The following is a 16,251-nucleotide window of genomic DNA, read 5'->3' as shown; positions in this document are numbered from 1 at the left end:
TAGGGATGAGGGGAAAAAAAGAGAAGGGAGGGAAACAAACCATAAAACACTTTTAGTTATAGAGAACCAACTATGAGTTAATAGAAGGAGGTGGACAGGAGATGGGCTAGAAGGGTGATGGGTACTAAGGAGGGCACTTGTTGGGATGAGCACTGGGTGTTTTATGTAAGTGATGAGTCACTGAATTCTACTCCTGAAACCAATATTACACTGTTTGTTAACCAAAATTTAAATTTAAAAAAAAGAAAAAGTAAACTATTCCAAACACATAAAATACTATCAAGTATGAATATAAAAATATTAGAGAACATAGTGTCACTGATAATATATGACTTATTTAAAAAAAAGCTTAATGTTTTGACCAGATTTTATTTATTTTGCCTTTTCACTATAGTTAATTAAATCTTCAGAAGTCATTTGATAGCTAAATTAGTATCATAATACTTTAATTTTCATGAAATTACAATTAGGCCTGGCCTACTTTGACATTGAAAGGGAAGAGATGCTTGCCAAGTCCATTATGATTCTCAACCATCCTTTGTGGTACTTTTTGTGTAGATTTTATTGTATCAGGTATAACAAAAGTGTTTGAGGAATTACTGTTAATCCCTATAGTCTGTGTCAGTCTCCATTACCTGATATAATAACAGATGAGGCTACCAAATGGTTAGAGGGAATCAGAAATGATTCATCCAATGTTTGGGTTTTTTTTTTTTTTTTTGTCCTCCTGGTGTAATATATTGCATAATTTTACCACAAGGGAGGGCTTAAATGATTCCAAACATTCCCATTTAAAATTACAATTAAAACCATGTGAAAGGGAGATTTGGTGGATGTCGTATAAGAAGGGCAAGTCACAATCTTTCATTTACGTGCAATCTGTGTTACTGGCATCATGTTTTTATGTAGTAAGAATGAAGTGACAGAATACCATCCTCAGTATTGTTTTCTAACTTTCTACTATAACCTCCAAGAATGTGCATATCTTCTAAGTTATGCTTTTGTGACTTTTAAAGTGTCCTCTCTTTCTGCATGGGAATTGGTACATTGAGGCTCATGTCTTAATAGAAGATCTTCTGATTTCCATATACTGGTCCTGGCTTTCAGCCACATGTGTAGTCTTCACTTCTGACAACTAATCAGGTGTCCAGAAAAATATAAAAAGAAAGAAATATATTTGCTTTCTCTTAGGTTGTTTTATTTTTCTTCTTTATGAATTTTCAATGGGCATGCTAAGAACAGCAAAGAAATAGAAATACTGCTTACTTTTATTTATTTTAATGTTTTTCATTTGTTATTTCTCCCTTGGCCACGTCTCCATAGTCTAAGTTCATATCTTGAATATTACCCAGTAAACTTTTACTACTTCATCCCAAGGATGTCTAGGAAGCATAATGAAAGTTCAGTTTTCAAGCTTTTTACTCCATTTCATTGAAAAAGTGAACAATGAGTCTGAAAACCCATGGAGGTCTGCAACCTCCACCAAGTTGTGTTAAGATAAAAGTTGACGTGTAAAAGTAAATGATACCTAATAATAAACTTTACTAATGATGCAAAAGATAAAAGCAAGAATCAAGCATAAGTAAAATATACCTGAAATTCAAAACTTTTGGAACCTAAAACCATGAGAAATATTTTCTAAAGTATTTATTTTTCCTGCATCAGGTTATGTGATTTTATGCAGACATGTTTAAAATGTAGCTGTTTTCAGATTTGGTGAGTTTTTCCCCTCCAGTTATAAAAAAATAATGAAGAAAAAATACTTAATACTGACTCCATTTATCCTTCATCCAAACAGGTTTCATTAAAAATAAGCAATTTAGGGGCACCTGGGTGGCTCACTTGGTTGAGCGTCCGACTTGGGCTCAGGTTGTAATCTCATGGTTCATGAGTTTGAGCCCCACATCGGGCTCACTGCTGTCAGCACAGAACCCACTTCAGATCCTCTCTCTCTCTCTCTTTCTCTCTCTCTCTGCCCCTCCCCTGCTTCCACTCACAAAAATAAAAAATAAATAAATAAACATTTAAAAATTAATAAGCAATTTAGGTAGATTATGTATGTATTGTTAAAAATCTTCTATGAGAGGAGACTTGTATATGCATATTTCTGCTAGTATTATTGTTCTCAGATTTTCTATGTCATATTTGTTAATTGCAGAACTATGTTTTTCAGAATTCATTCATCTGGTAAATTTAGAAAGTACTTCCTAATCTTTAACTTAAAATAAGTTATTTATGTTTCATTAAAAAATAACAAAATATAAGTTATATAACAAAAGAAATTTTCCTAAATGATTTCACTATTGAAAGATACAGTCACATGGTGAGAGGAATCTTGGGAAAAAACATTCTGAGAAGCAGCTAGATACTTGAGACATCTGATACAGATAGATGGATGAATGGATGGATAGATAGATACATATGGAGATAGATAAATATCTTGATGTTTAGTAGAAGCCAAGCTGTGATTGCAATATTTCTTTTTTTTAAACTATGAAAGAGAATAGTTTTTATTTACTGTATAATGACATAGTAACCATAATAACCTATAGAATTTTTATTATATTGAAGAAAAATTCTGATTTATAAATACTTGTGTTTATATGAAATATCATTCCTTCAATTAAATTTTCTTGAATTTAATTTAAAAACTAACATTGTTCTACAAAAATAAGAGTATAAAATTGAAATTTAAATGTATAACTGGTATAAAGAATCTGTTTTCCCAATCATGCTTACATTTGAAAACCATGAGACTTTCATAATTATGCTTCTTCAGTAATAGAAAAGGATTTGTACTCTTGGTAAAAACAAGTATATTATTGAAAATGAAACTTATTTAATAATAAAATAATAGTAAAATATGCCTAGGCCTTGTTCTGAATGTTTACAATCTTGTAATAAATGAATTAGTAGAGAATCTTTGAAAAAATATCTTGGCCTTAGATTTAATTAAGTAACAGCTGAACCACATCTGAACTTCCGTGTAGTACACAGTGTGAAATAGAATTTTTAATATAAAGGTTAATGAGTTAATTAGCCACATTTAAATGTTTAATTCAAATAAATGTTCAACCAGTTAACTGTAAAGTTCAGCCATTTTCTCCTCTTTGCTTATTTGCTCTAAGATTCTTCTCTGAAGTTTGACAAATGGTGTAACATAAGATTAGGGAGAGAGAACACAAGAATTTGACCATGTTATTTTGGTAAGGAATGTATATTAAAATGAAATATGTAATAAAATCTGGTAAATACTAATAATCTGGTAACCATAAAGACCGTCTCAACTCAGCTTGTATAGTCATTGGTATATTCCTTCTATTTCATTTGAAATAATTTTTTCTGGTGTATTGCCAATCATCTAAAAACTAAAGAATTCAAAGATAAATCCATTTTCCAATTAATGTCTTATACCTCAGAAAGAGTATTTTCACCCCCATCTTTTTAATAATAACACACCCATCTTCACACACAAAAAATGAAGAAAACAAAGCATGGATACATACCACATGCTATTTCCCTCATTGTTATCTATTTATTCTTTACTTTTCAAATATGAACAGTTTTATTTATATCATAAGGATATGAGGAAACATCTTTAAAGGGTTATATCTACTTATTGTTTAGGGTGGTTTTAGAAATAATAATATACTGGAGCGCCTGCGTGACTCAGTTGGTTAAGCGTCCGACTTTGGCTCAGGTCAGTGAGTTAGGGCCCCATATAGGACTCTGTGCTGACAGCTCAGAGCCTGGAGCCTGCTTCAGATTCTGTCTCCTTCTCTCTCTGCACCTCCTCCACTCGCACTCTGTCTCTCTTTCTCTTTCTCTCTCGCAAAAATAAACATTAAACAGTTATTAAAAAAACAAAAAATAATATACTATACATATAAGTGGCTCAGTCGGTTGAGAGTCTGACTCTTGGTTTCAGCTTAGGTCATGACCAGGGTCATGGGACTGAGCCCTGTGTCGGATTCCGTGGTGAAAGTGGAGCCTGCTTAAGATTCTCTCTCTTTCTCCCTCTGCCCTTCTCCTCTACTCATGCTCTCTCAAATACTACTACTACTACTACTACTACTACTACTACTACTAATATACTATACATAATGAGGAAATTATAGTTGGATTTTTCCATTTTAATATTTTTAATATTATAGTGTTTTCATTTACCAAATAAGTAATATTCTAAACCTATATATAACTTGCTCAAAAAATGGAGTCTAATATACACTTTAATAAAATGCATATAATAATTTTAACTGGTTATGCAGCTCAACATACCTCTATCTTTATGGTTGCTATTTATTTTAATATCTTGGTTCATCTCTGTCATTTGAGTTTTTGAGTTCTAATCCATATATTTCCTTTCATAACTGCCAGAACCACAATTTTCCATTGGAATGGATCCACATTAATTAGCTCTATCTGCTTTTACCCACTGTATTTCTTTTATCTACAATCCTTCTTACATTTCTGGCTTAAATGCAATTTGCTCATCAGCATTAAACACACCATTCATGATTCTACACTCAAAAAACAAAATTGCGGGATTATTCAGAGAAAACAAGCACTTGACTCCTTTTCAAAACTGTCCTCAATTATTTCTCAATTCAAAAGAGAAAATTGAAGTCACACTTCTGTTACTATAACACGGAAGCAGAATTTCGGAGAAGCCACAAGACTTGAGTCAATCACAATTACTTCTATGATATGAATAAGCTTTGAATAAAAAGACTCAACACTTCAAGTACGTGCTTCAATTAAGAATTGAGGGTTAAATTTACTCTATGGGATAAGAGAGACCGAATTTAGTAACTTAAGTGTAGCCAAAGGCAAGGAATAAGGTAATTTATCCTTTAGTACTTTAAAATATATTTCAAGTCTCAAATATTATCAATTACTGTATAAGCATAATAATCAAAATTGTAGCTATTCTAGGATTTTCATATAAGTACTAATATGAATTAGTTAAGACTATCAGTTTCTCATAGGCAGAGAATACTAGTTAAAGTTCCATCCATAATTAACCTTTCTGTCACAACTTTAAATATACACAGTATTCACTGAATAAATCTAAATTTAAAATTTAAGAATCTTTCCCTTTTAATGACTTTCACTACTTTGTTTTACCAGCTCCAATGTCTCATATAATAAGTCAACACAAAACCTACCTCTATTCCCTTTCTTTTTAAATTGGCAGCTATTTTTTGAACTCCATAATTATTTTGCCACTGCTAGTAATCATAGAAGTGTTTATTTTCTTGTGAAATGCAAAGTTTTCTGTCTCCTGCCTGCTTACGAGAATTTTGATTTTGCCGTATCAGTTTGTTCCACATCTGTTCCTCTTTGGTGAGTTATGTTTTGCTAGACAGTTTTCCTGGGTGCTGGTGATGTATGATCTGGAGAAAAGGAAGGGGTAGGAGAGAGTGAGGAGAGGACTGGGAGGAGTAAATTTATGGGAAGCTTGCTGGAGGAGTACTTAAGACTGGGCAGCTCTGCTTCGTAACGTTATTCAGAGAGTGATTGGGTTTCTCCATCTGTTTGCCCACAGTTTTTGCAGAGCATGGATTTTGTCCATCCTGTCGAAAGAGCTCACCACTCCCACATTTGGCTTCAGATATAGGGCTGGAGGGGAAAAGGCAGTGAAGGGTACAACTTTGTTCTGAAGATAGTACACAGTAGTTGGCGCGTAGCATTTCTGTTCATATTTTATTTGATAGAACATAGTTATGTGGTTACACTGAGCTTCAAGGTTTTCTGGTTTGCCACTAAAACTTGAGTTGATAGTTTCCATTACTAAACTAAAAATGGAGAGAAAAGATAACTTGAAGACAACTAAAATTATCAGCTAAAAAATGAATAAAATAAAAATTAATGGCCCTGAGCTTTTCTTTCACTCACTGAGATATAACATCTTGATCAGAAGCATCTCATTGACCTAGCTAACAGAGGATTAAATAAGTAATATCAACCGCTCATGTTATTGTTGATTTTGTCCAGCAAGAATATTCACAGGTAAACTTAGTATACAAAAATGAATGTGCAGCATTTATTTGTTTCCTATTTAAAGAGTATTTATTTACTTTTAGGTTTGTATTTAAATTCCAGTTAGTTAACATACAGTATAATATTAGTTTTAGGTTAATTTGTTTACTTCTTCATAGTTCACAAGTAGGTTTTTTTAAATAGCGATTCCATTTACAAACATATTTTATGTTTGAATTTGTCTCAGTTAAAAGAGATAGCTTAAATGAAGAATTATTTTTTTATCATTAAGGTTTAGTATAATTTTAAAAATAATCAACTCAAGAAAATAAGGGACTACATTTGTGTAAAAATTACTTGCTCTCAAATGATTATACTGGTAATGTGCAAATCAGTTATGAGAGTAGCATGAATTAATGAAACCAAATTAGTAATTATTTAAAATATACCCTTAAAATGCATAGTTTGTGTTTTTATTTATTCTCTTATTTCTTGAAGAATATTTCCAGATTTCAAGTAAACATACTAAGTAATGTTTGTGTATTAAATGCTAATTGGTTCTAAATTATGAACTGCATCCTAAATGTAGAATATTCTGTTTACCTATAGGTTGCTGGTCATAAAGCCGAGAAAATCAGCTCATATAAGTTATGTTAATTGTAACACACAAACGTTATTCTTCATGCCAAGTTTATAATTGAGACTGTTTATTTTGCAGGATGTTCAAGAGCAGCTGTGGGCTATAACCAAGAGGAGTTATCTTTGCATTTTTCATTGTTGCTTGGTGAGTGCCTAATTTTTTCTCTGATACTCCCTCATGTAATGATTACAATTAAAATGTGATATTTTTATTCCACTCTGTGTATTAATTTTAAAACCACTAGTTTAAAAGTTATAACAATGGACATGCTATTTTCTTGTAATTAATTCATAATAATAGAATATATTTACTCTGATGAGACAAAGACAGAACACACTAATAAATATGCAATCTGACTTTTATGGTTTTAGAAGTAGAAACAATGTAGACATCAGTTTTGATGGATGATTGAAGAAATTGGCACTATACAATTCATTTGGTTAAGCTAAAAGCCTCCTCAAGTTCTCTTTATGTTTTTGTAATACCCTTAAACAGTATTTTTATAAGCATGACATACAAGTGTAGGGGGATGAAAAGGAGCACATAAATAAATGTGGGCTATCCCTCACTTTAAATAAAAGTCATCCTGTGTTTATAGTTATGTGGAAATCTTTATTCGTATTTTTAATCAAGAAGAACAGTGATTTCATTTTCAATTGGTCTGTAACCTCCTCTATAATATAACTTATATTATTCATCTTGAATCACAGTTGCAGGGTTTAAATACATCTTTAAGCAACACAGCTAATTTAGCCATTATGATAGATGCTTATTCTTTTTGTTGTTGTTGTTTATTTATTTATTTTGAGAGAGAGAGAGAGAGAGAGAGAGAGAGAGAGAGAGAGAGAGAGAATCCCAAGCAGACTCTGCATTGTCAGTGTGGATCTCACAAACCATGAGATCATAACCTGAGCCGAAGTTGGACCAAAGTTGGACACTTAACCCACTGGGCCACCCAGGCACCCCTAGATGCTTATTCTTATAATGAGACTAGTGTCTGTAATAGGTATGGGCTTTAGACTGGAACTCTATGTGGGCTTTAAGCAGGGACTGTATGGGTCCTTGGGATGTCTCTCTTGGGAAGCATGTATGTGAGTAAATTTTATCCATTTAAGGAAAATGGAGTAAGTGATTAGTAACTACAAAACTAGACTATAGCAGAAGCTATGTTATTTTTTCACTGAACTATCTTTGCTTGCCCTATATATGAATGAAAGACTAAAGAAGAAATGATTCTGCACTCTCCAATATAGTAGCCAAATGCCACATGTATCTGTTGAGAAGTTGAAAAATAGATACTGCACTGGAGGAACTTAATTTTTAACTTAAGTTAATTTAAACTTAAAGATCTACATAGGTTTTATAGCTACGGTAGCAGAGAGCATAGCCCTAAAAGTTAGTGGTGTCAGAATTTAGAAGAAACTAAGATCCTGAAACATCACATATAATGTTTTCCATTGAACACTATAGTCAGACTGTGTTATAAGAAGTAAATTTGTAGTTTGTTAACACAATGAAATGTTTTGATTATGTCTTATAAGAACCAGAGTTAATCAGCATGACTAATATGACAGCAATATCCTATTTATATTTATAATCTCAGCATTTAGTGTAGTACTGCCACATGTTTTGGTGAATACGTTTTTGATATTCATATACTCTGTAGATATTGAAAGAACTTTTGTTCAAGTATATGACCTATAAAGCAATTTTAATTGTTATCATATATAAATACATGCATATATGTATGTATATGCATGTATTTATATATGTGTATATGTATATATGGATTTCAAAGAATGTTTAAATAATATTAATGTAAAAATGACATGGCCTAATTTTCTTTTAATTCTGAATGTAGGGCTTTAGTGGTGAAGCTGAAGTGGTTAAGACATTTTTATGATTCTTCAGGAAGGCAACTCAGTGTAAAAGAACTAAACCAAACCTTTCCCTTGCCATTTCAAATGTTCTTTCCATGACGTTTGTCAGTGACTCATATACCCGCCTTGTGATATTACAAGACTTACGTGTTTTTATTAATGAAATTTAAGGCATGTGACAATTTTCTGAGATAATTGGAGCCCATGAAGATGTGACTTTATTTGTCGAAAGAGTGTCTCTCAGTAGCACATTGGGCTTTTCCTATGAATGATGTATTCCGGGACACAATGAAACTTAGCTAAGCAGACACTTTTGTCTTGATATTAGGTATCGTATGCATGTGATGGATGTGGAGACAGTGGAGAGAGTGAGGGGTTTTCCCAAGGACTTTTTCACATTAACACTCCTATAATACCTTCCCTCTGACAATATTCTCTTAGAGGCAGTGCATTTCTACTATTTAATGGTTACTTTTACTTGGTAGTTAGAACTCAGAGTATACTGACTGTCATGATCCAGAATATTGCATTGTTCTGGGAAAAAAAATCTGTAGCACATATATAGAAAGAGATTTAGAAGTATATAGAAAGGCTTCTATAATTGCTTACTATAATTTTTTTCCAGAGAAATTCTGACCCTATTTTGGAGGTTTTTCATAGGACATAACCTGATAAATAATTTTTGAAGCAGAAATGTAATGCCTAATGCCTATAATGTCCAGTGCTTAATTCATTCCTGTCCATAGAATTTGTCTTCTATTGAATAGGTCAGTGCCATAGAACTGGTTTTCTTTGAGTCACTAACATAGTCCCATAAAGAAATAAATAATAAGGCTTTGTTTTTATATACATTTTTAAGATTTTTAAACATTGTTTCTTACCTATTTTATTTTTGTACAATGTTGCTTTTGATTCTGAAGACATATAAATTTCCATTTCTATACATTTTCTCTTCATTTGTAAATTAGATAAATATAAAGACATGCATTTTTATCCATAAACTGAACAAGTAGACTAGGGTGCATAGCCAAAGATGGTGCCCAATAAAGACAGGTATGTATAGGAACTGGATTATATGCAGATACCTGGTAGGTAGAAAGAGGGGTCACATTTCGCTCAATCAGGAGGAAAAGGGAAGATAGGCACCAAAGCACGTAGCTGGTAGAACTGGTGGGGGGTTTACGAGGGAGCCCCACAATCTGATCTCCATGTGCAAACTGCTCTGCTAGAGGTGGCGAAACATGCAGAACGAAATAGTATGTAATGTTGGCCTAAATCACTCAAATATTTTAGGGAAGTGTAAACTTATTCAGGTAGCAATACCCATGCTTAGCGTGGTAGAAGAGCCCTGAAGCAGTCATTCAGACTGCAGCTGTCCAGGGTTTACAAACTATACCGTCTCCTCCAGTGCCAAGGAGAAGACGTGCTTTTCTTGGGTTGAGTGCTTATGTCCATACTGAAGCACAGTTAATGTCCTGTCAATGTATTGCCAGCTCAAATTGCACATTTCTATACTTTGAATGGATCAGAGCTGAAGAATTTGCCTCCTTTCATGCCAGACTGTATTATGGTCAAGAGACTTTTCCTTAGAAAATAAGTAAGGCTTAAGCCTGTTATCACTGAGTTTATTGAAAGGAATAAGCCATAGCTTCAGGCAAAAGTCTATACAAATCAGTTTGATAAACCTAATTACCACTTTTTATAACACCTTTGGGCCACTTTGAAATAGAGTTGAAGCACCATACAGTGAATAGCTGACTTTCCCAAAAGGCACTGAGACATTGATTTAATTGAACTTTTTCCAAACAAAGAGCAGTTTCAATTTTTTCTCACTCTCCTAAAATATAAAGAAAAGCAGAACTCAGGAATGTCCTGGCAGTCCTTCATTTCAGCTCTTCAAGCCTCAAATTCCTCATATGAGCATCTTCAGTGTCATTAGCTAGGTTTAGGAGTTTTACACTACACTGTCTTTTTAGCTTAACCTTATTAAATTGCCAGGTATGTTAGTACAGAGTGCCTGATTTGCAAGGGTATTCCAACTGTTCTCACACTAATGCATTGCTGCATAAGCTATTGTCTGGTTTATTTTACCAACTGTTCTAATCCCTAAGTGTGCTATTACCACTTACTGCCTACCCTTCATTATCTACATTAATTTCAGATTAGTTTTGGGAAAACTAAACTGTATTTATACTACTCTTTATACTTTTGCGTGTAATTTTGACACACCAAAACTTCTTAGCACTGTTTTTATAGCTTATCGCAGTATAATTCCAGTTTTCAAATGTGTGTCCATCCCACTGTTGTTCAGTATTGTCAGTCTTTAACCAAACCTAACCATTCATTTATTTTTACTCAGAATTTGTTGGTATTTATTTTAATATTGAAATTTAGCTTTATTAAAGTATAATATCCACATGTAAAACTTTATAAATCATAATATGTAGCTCAATAAATTTTCATAATCTGAATATTTATTTAATCAGATTAAACTGTTTAATCACCAGATCAAGAAACTGACCATTAGGAGCACTTCAGAAGCCTCCCTTATGGTACTTTCATTCATGAACCAGGATCCAAACTGCTAAAAGCCTATTTTGAATTTTGTACTGAAATCATATTGAATATACTTTTGTATATCTATTTTCCCTAAACATTATGTTTATGGGATTCATTCATGTTGTTGCTTATACTTTTTCTTTATTCTATCAGGTTTGAATTCTCAGCTTTTTTATTATTGTTCAAAATACACAGTGTTTAAAATGCTATTTCCCAACTTCAATTTCATTTTCTACTAACTCCACTCTTGGCATTTCTGAACGTTTCTCAAGCCTTAGTTCAAAGACTTCTTCTTCCACAATGCAGTCCTTGTAACTTTTTTTCTTCACTTCTGTTCTCAGCTGAAGGATAGTCCTAGATATTCTAAATAACCCTAAAATATGTATGGCATTTCTAATATTGTACTGTGTATATTCTGCTCAAATAAGACCCTGTTTCAGATATTAGGAAGAATGCTGAACCTTTTGCCTTACATTTAGTTAATGATTGTATAGTTATTTGTATTGCATCTTTTCCCACTTACTGGACTCTAGGCACAGGATTCAAAAAATGGCGTCATTAAAAGCAAGGCATACCTTACACTACACCAAAGAATATGGACAAACTGTAATGCTAGCATTCTCCCACAAATTGTTAAATTCCATATAAATGAATCTCAGTCTAGTCAACATTTCCTTGTGGACTTTCTCCCAGCTTTTCTTTCCCATTATTGGACCAAAGACAGCCTACATGGCCTTTGTAAGTATTTTGATCATTTCACCCAGATAGGAAGGACTCCCCTAAATTTGGTTCGTATATCATGACTAATGGTGCTGTACACCAAACAACAGAATATAAAGGTATTTATCATTCACATAATCAGACTTTTTGGAGGGAGCAAGGTTCCAAGCAGATCAGAAAATGGCTTGAGAGAGAAGGGAAAGGACAGTGGCTTTGTGGCTGTATGGTAATCAGGATATCGGACTGGGATGATGATCCCTGCACACCTGCTGGAGCTTGCAGATTTGAACTTCCTGCCTGTATCAGAGTAGGGGTCACCCAGATTTTATCAGTTTGGCCTGATTGGGGAAAGAAGTGGAAATAAATAGAAGTGTTGGGGCTTGAAACCTATGATCAAATATCGAAAATGGAGTTAGATTCTATTGCAGTAAACTTCTTGGTTTTACATCATAAGATTCAAATAATAATTCAGAATATAGTTTGTAGATATGGTGGGCAGTTAATACATTCAGGATTTTATTTTCATGAGTTAGTACAGATAGGTCCTTTGTTTTTGGCTAAAGGCATAAGAATGGATTTTTTTGGTTTGTTTGAGTAATTCTTTGTGTGCACCAGGTTCTGATAAAAAATGGAGTAACAAAGGATTGTCAAAGTTCTTTGCCACCTCCTTCCCATTCCCAAACTCAGTGATAGTTTTTTGTTGGTGGTGATGGTGGTGGTATTGTTCATTTTTTATTTTGTTTGTTTTGAATCACTGGTGTCAGGTAAATGTTTAACAACCACATTCTTCTCCCAAAAAAAGGCATAAATTGAACTCGATTTGTATCATAAGCTTATTTACATGGTGTAATATTGTTACCAAGGTCTATTTCAAGTGATCCACAAGATCCCACCGCTCTTTGAAATCTTTAGGGATTAATGTCATCAGATATGAAGTAGTTGACAAATATTTTCTGAGATTTAGCGTTTAAGCAGTATTTATCTTCAGTGCCCACATACCTAAGGCTAAGTCAGAGCTGGGAGACAACGATGGTTCTCCTTCTGAGGGCTTCAGGAAACTACCGGCAGGCAACAGCTGTGCTGTGCTGTGCTTAACAGCATTCTTCTCAGGCAGAAGCCACATGGAAAGCCATCAGGAGGATAGTGAAGCAGAAAAACACGATCTGGCTTCCTCCTGAGTACCATAGAGATATGACCCTGCTGATTCCCAGAAACGTGTGGGATGGGCAGGCAGATACTTTGAGGGCCTGTATAAGCAGATTAAGGCTAAGACAATGTATTTATAGTATCAATTTTAAATCCAAAGGTTGTTGAAGAGATGTGTTAACAGGAAAAGCTATTGGCATTAGCATTGATTAAAAACAATTGGAAAACAACTATGAAATGTAGATAAAAAATAAACTTTAGATTGAAAATACAAACATAATCCTAATTACAATGAATAATTCATGTTCATCAGTCAAGACTAATATTTACAATGCACAGTGAGGATTATTAATTCTTTAAATGTGAAGGTTTAATCTGATATTTGATTTAAACCTCGTGACATATTTTTAATTTTCATAATTCATTCTGTTTGTAGTGTGCCCATTTGTTTATGTAACATAATTGCTCATCACTTAAATAATGAAAGACAGCCAAACATTATCAATTGCAGTATATTTATCCTTTTTGTGCCTTAGACTATGTCAGTTAGGCTCTGGGAAATGGAAAAAATTAACACACAGTACCTGAAAGTTAATAGGTATATTTTGTTTTACATGACAAGATACCTGTTGGTAGGTCTTCCATACCCAGTGTATCTTCCCTGAATCTTCCTGTACCATTCTTCTTTGTTTAAGACTTTAAAACTTCAAAGTTGCAATCTGGCTGTTACACTTTTTGGTGTTGAAATAATGAGAGAACTACAACAACAAAGAAAGATTTATTCTTTTCCTTTCTCTTCATGTTTTCCTCCTTTCCTTGCCCTCCCCTCCCCTCCCCTTCCTTCCCTCCCTCCCTTTTCCTTCCCTCTGTCCCTCCTTCTCTCCCTCCCCTCCTTCCTCCCTTCCTTCTTTCTTCCTTTCTTTCTGTGGAAAGGAAAAACCATCCACCCAAATGCCATCTCACTAGCCAAAAACTGTGAACACAAAAACTTTTAGGTTCAAAGAGACTGGATGTTGGGTGTTTGCTTTCCAGCCTCTATAGTACACTAACACAAGGGAGAAGTAGGTTGAAATAGTATTTGAGGAAGTCAGTTTGCAATACCTATAGATGTGGATCTTAGCTGAGTCTTAGTTGTATGCCTCAGTACCCAACTCCTATGTTAAGGGTACACAGGGAAAAAGGAAGCAAAAACACTGCAGCTTCAGAACTGATCTAGCGAGGATATTGTTGCGGTCTTCACAGAGCATTAAATGCTATCACTCTCCTTTCACTTTGAGGGTTAGCTTAGAGGATGACAATCATTGCAGTGCTGTCACTGGCGCCCAAGAGCCACTGTTTTAATACAAGACAGGAATTCCATGGTGGAATAATTGGTAAGCAGGAAAAATATTCGGGAGCCATATTCTGGCAAATGCCTACTACTAATCCTTTGAAACTCTCGTGAAAGTCACACAACCTCTCTAACAAAAAATGCACACATTTTCATTCTCAATTTGTTACTATTAAATAGTATGAAAATCCAGACCTAAGTATTGGAATCTCAGAGCAGTAGATGTATTAAGAGCACACTCTGAAATATGTTTTGTTTAAACATTTAGTGGAGTTGGAATAAATAGTTTAAAGTCAACTCTGGCAAAAATATCCTTTTTTCTAGTCCTGAGAGCCTTGAAGTTCCAGGGAGTCTTCTTGCTCTCTGTCTCAGTGATTTCTTAGGCCAGTTTAACCTTTTTCTTGCTATTGTGGCACTATAACCCCTCTATTCTTTACATAAAACTCTTCTGTGTGCTCTCTTGATGCATTCACCCTCATAGCCCCAGTATCTAAGTGATATTCCTAAAACAATTGACCCATGTGGTCTTTTTTTGTCACTCTTCATAAGAAAAAGAAGTGGAGAAGAGGCAAAGATGAAACACTGCAATGCTGTATAGCAGAGATCAAGGAGATTGGGTTTATGAAACTTTTCAAATCTATTCATCAGTGTGTGTAACTAGGACAATAATTAATCATAGGAAAACAATGGTATTAATATTTAGACATATTCTATTATGTAGTATTTCATGATAGAAAACAATATGCATAATATACATGGAAGTTATGAAGCATAATAAGATAATATATATTTATGAGCTACAACTCCACCTAAGATGAATTAGCATTAATCTGTATTCTCCTCCATTTCCCATTTCCCTGTCTTTTGTCAAACGTAGTTGCTACCAAATATTACTTTTCTATTATAGTTTAATTCTAAAAGCATTTATTCATAAAGAATTTCTTTTTATTTTGCGTAAATTTCAGCCTTTTATAAACAGCATCTTAATTTAAGTACTCATCCATTACTGGCCTTTCTTAGAAAGTATTGCATTTTTGAATATTACTAATGTTTTAGGTAACTGTTGTATGTTTATCTTCCCTGATATTTAATAATCTACAGTATGAATATCTGTTCTATTAATATAGTTAGTTATCTATTCTTTGGTTAACAAACATTTGTTTCCAGGTATTTCCTATTATAAGCAACACTGCATTATACATTCTTGTACATGCCCCTGTACTTATACAAAGATTTCTGCAAAATTTATTCATGAGTATGGAATGTCTGGTGCTTAGGGTTTATGTGTTTTTATCTTTATAAGATAATACAAAGGTATTTTCCGAATTGTTTTTATCAGTTACACACTCCCACTAGAGAAATGTTTATTTACTTATCTGTGCCAACATTTATTAATGACAAATTTCTCTCAGAGAAACTATCTATCTCAAAGTTTTGAAAATTTACATTGTTTCCTAATACTAGTAAGATTTAACATACTGCCATTCATGTTTTTTTCTTTCTCTGTGCATTAGTAGTTTTAGATCTTCAGGCCACATTTTCCTGGGATGTATGTTTTTCTCTTAGTGACATACATTTCTTGCCCATCTTGGATATTGTTTTTTCGGAGCTATTCATTTCAAATATTTTCACTGAAATACTGTTCTATCTTTACACTATCAACAGAAATTACCAATTTCAGGACAAAGTTGTTAATTTTACCTTCTTCATTTATTCATCTTGTGTGCTTTTGCAGAAGTTGTTTTCTTTTCTAAGTTGAGATCATAAAGATATTCTGGAGTTTCTTCACTTTAGTTTTATTTTATTTTATTTTTAATTTTTTTAAGGTTTATTTTTTGAGAGAGAGACAGAGCGTGAGCAGGGGAGGGGCAGAGAGAGGAGGAGTCACAGATTCAGAAGCAGGCTCCAGATTCTGAACTGGCAGCACAGAGCCTGATGAGGGCTCAAAGTCACTAACTGCAAGATCATGACCTGAGCTGAAGTCAAACTCTTAA

General features: G+C 33.6%; 1 long non-coding RNA gene across 1 annotated transcript in view; it reads left to right on the top strand.

The window, feature by feature from the left end:
* LOC123382940 overlaps window positions 1-13,208 on the top strand; it is a 79,107-nt gene extending 65,899 nt beyond the window's left edge. The window contains exon 2 of the long non-coding RNA XR_006592142.1: window positions 6,701-13,208. This is a non-coding gene — a long non-coding RNA (uncharacterized LOC123382940). The remainder of the gene's footprint in view (window positions 1-6,700) is intronic.
* Window positions 13,209-16,251: the final 3,043 nt, after the last annotated feature.

The sequence above is a fragment of the Felis catus genome, chromosome F1 (assembly GCF_018350175.1).
Source record: "Felis catus isolate Fca126 chromosome F1, F.catus_Fca126_mat1.0, whole genome shotgun sequence".
Taxonomy (NCBI): domain Eukaryota; kingdom Metazoa; phylum Chordata; class Mammalia; order Carnivora; family Felidae; genus Felis; species Felis catus.
This window is presented reverse-complemented; position numbering and strand designations above follow the sequence as displayed.